Below are 3,095 nucleotides of genomic sequence, written 5' to 3' on the forward strand. Positions count from 1 at the left end.
TACCTGCGGCGGCTCCGGCCTGCCCGTCGCGGCCCCCCAGCGCCGAGCACACAAACAGCTGCTCAACCAAACCCTCCTCGCGCGGGCGGGCTAAACGCGCGGTCCAGCCAGTCAGCGGCGCGCAGCGGGGCGGCGGGCCCGCCTCTTCCCGCCCGCGCGGCCAATCGAAGAGGGAGGATGCTCGCCGGGGCTCCGCCCCAGGGCGGGGGAGCCTATCGGCGGCTGGGGACGGCCGGACGGGCAGAGCCGCGCGGCCAATGGGAGAGAGGACGAGCTGGAAGGCGCTCAGCCAATGCTCATCGGGAGCGTCGCGAAGTAGGCGGGGATCGGCATTACTGACGGCGCTGGCGACCAACGGGAAGCGCTGCTTCTCTGGGGGCTTCATCAACAACAAATAAGGTGACCTAAGGGGGCGTACTCCTGCGGCCATCTCCACCAATCAGAACGCAGACTGCTGCCCCACAGCCCAATCGCCAGGTAGCAGGGTCTCAGCCCAGCCAACCCGAGGCCAGAACCGCGATGACTGACGTCGGCGAGTCCCGAAGGCGCGGGGTGCCCAAGGCAGGGCCGCCCGCGGCCTCCCCGCCGGCCAATCAGAGGCGGCGTTGGCCATGACTGACAGCCCGAGGAGGGGTGGAAGGGCGGGCCCGCCGACCGCGGGGGCAGCTGGGAGCCGTGACCCTTGACCCGCTATTACGGCAGCTCCCCATTACCTCAGTCAAGCAGAGCCCTCCAATAGGGGCGGGTCCCACCCGGGGCGGGGCTTATCCTGGCCAATAGCAGCACTCCAGAGCAGAGGTGGGGCGTGGCCATGGAAGGGCGTGGCGGGGGCGGGGCTTGCGGCTGTGGGCGGGGCAGCCCCACCGCCGGCCTGGTGGGAGGTCTATGGGGCAGGCCGTGCCACCGGGGGGGCGCATGGGGCCCCTACAGACCCCCATGAGGGGCCCTATAGAGCCCCGGGGGCGCATACGGGGGTCAGGCAGCCCTAGGGGCATGCAGGGGGGCTGTATAGACCCACAGCAACCATAGGGGCACATGGGYGGGGGCTATAGACCCCCCCAAGAGCACATATGAGGGGCTTATAGAGACCCACAGCAACGTGTGGGGCTGTGGCCTATAGGCGAGTCTTACAGACACCCGGGGCAGTACAGGGACCGTATTGACCCATAGCAATGTACGTGCTGGCCGTGGCACATGGGAGGGGGCCCTGTAGCCCCCAGGGGCACAGACAGGATCGTATATACCCCAGGGGCACGTGAAGGGAGGCGTATAGCCCCACAGCGACATATACGAGGCCTTACAGCCACAGGGGCACAGATGGGGGTCCTGTAGCCCCACAGAGGCTCATACGGGCCATACAGAGGGGCACACATGGGGTGGCCACAGAGACATGGGACCCTGTAAACCCAGAGGCACGTACAGAGTCAGCGTATAGACGCACGGGCATATATAGGTGTAATTTAGAGATGAGGGCACCTATGGGGGCTCCGAGGCGCTGGGAGGAAGGCCGGGCATGTAGCGACGCATGGGGGCACAGACAGGCACAGCGTGCCTACAGCCGCCTCTATAGGGGGGTGTGCGGGGCAAGAGTTGTACATATCCCTGGGTGAATATATGGGTRCACCTATAAGGGGTGCAGGGGCTCACAGGGAGCGGGTACGTCGGCGCAGAGCCACACGCGCCGCTGGYGGCCCTCCCCGCCGACCCGCAGCCATGAAGAACTCCAGGCAAAGAACTAGGAATATTTAATGGTTTGTAAAGGAGTTACACAAATATTTTTAACATTTGGTAAGAAATCACAGCCGGGAAGTTACAAAAGTCAGCGACAAAAATATCCCAGGAAGGCGGGTTCGGAGACGGCTCTAAAGAGATTCTGTTACAAAATACTCCAAGGTGCTTCTCTAAGAAATGCTCTACAAAAGAACTCTGCTACCACAGCCTTATAAATACCTCCCTATTTGTTCCAGTCCAAAAATACATATAAATCTTCATGTTCCCAAATACTGCAGGAGATATTTAGCTGGTACTGAGCCTCCCTCCAGGCCTCCACCTCCTCCTGCGGTTTTCAGCCCCAAGCTGGCAGCGTTTGGAGAGGGAAACTGTGCCCAGCTGCGGGGCTCCCGCCACCCCGTGCYGCCGAGGAGCCTTGAGAGCCGGAACAGCCGTGATAAGGCAAGGAGCAGCCAGCCTTCAGCCAGCGGCCGAGGAGGAGGAGGAGGCCAGGAAATGCTGAGGACGAAGATGCTGCCTCTCTTGAATCCCYGTGCCCAGGGGACGAAGGCAAACATGGTCACGGGCCTTGGCTCTCTTCCGCGYGTGCACAGTGCTCTGGGGATGGGCAAAGGCCTTTCCCCTTGCACCGAGGGAGCTGGGGCTGGTTTCCCTGCCCGGGACCGGGCACGGCCCTCCCCGCCGGTCCGGGGCCCGGAGCAGGGCAGCGGCAGGGGCCACCCCCACAGTCCCTATCGTCCCCAAGGTCGAGTACAAGCTGCCCTGGTCAGATCCGGCTGCTTCCAGGGAAATAAATACACTGGGGAGGGAGCTGGGTATGACCGGAGCGCCCCTAYGAGCCCCCAGCACGATGCGCAGCCTTGAGCCCAGCCAGCACGGACGGGCATCGCTCCGCAGGGCCGGGACGCGGCTGATCCGCTCCTGGGAGCGGCTGCTCCGCGGGAACGCGGGGCCCACGAGCCCCCTCTCGGGCTGGAAAACCCAGAGGCTCCTCCTGCGCTGCCAGAACGGACAAGGCAAGWAGCTGCCCAGGCTCAGGGAGCCAGGAGAAGCCCAGCTGTGCCGGCAGGAGCTGGGCAAAGCCGGCATCGGGATGGGGCCGCCGCCGTCGCGCCTCCGCAGCCTGAAACGGCTCCCGGGGAAGGGCTGCAAGTGCCTGAAGTCCGGGAGAGGGAAGGTGGGGCCTCCGTGAGGCAGGAGCGGAGCGGGCCCCTCGCCCCACGCGGGGACCTGCTCTGCCCTCCGGGTGCTCGGACCAGGCTCAGGGCAGGAGGGAGGTCGTGGGGGGCGGAGGGGCGGGGGGCGAAGGGGATCCCTGAGCCGCGGCGACGCTGCCCTAGGGCCGGAGGCGCCTCCCGGCCCCC

The 3,095-nt window shown here is 65.4% G+C and overlaps 1 protein-coding gene across 1 annotated transcript in view; it reads right to left on the minus strand.

Moving 5' to 3' along the window:
- Positions 1-110, minus strand: part of RAB5B (RAB5B, member RAS oncogene family) — a 14,146-nt gene extending 14,036 nt beyond the window's left edge. Inside the window, exon 1 of the mRNA XM_085320618.1 lies at positions 4-110. The gene's annotated coding sequence lies outside the window, so the exon portion shown is untranslated. The remainder of the gene's footprint in view (positions 1-3) is intronic.
- Between the last annotated feature and the right edge of the window lie 2,985 nt (positions 111-3,095).

This window comes from Rhea americana, unplaced genomic scaffold (assembly GCF_003343005.1).
Source record: "Rhea americana isolate MKP2758 unplaced genomic scaffold, rheAme1 scaffold_644, whole genome shotgun sequence".
In the NCBI taxonomy this organism is placed as follows: Eukaryota; Metazoa; Chordata; class Aves; order Rheiformes; family Rheidae; genus Rhea; species Rhea americana.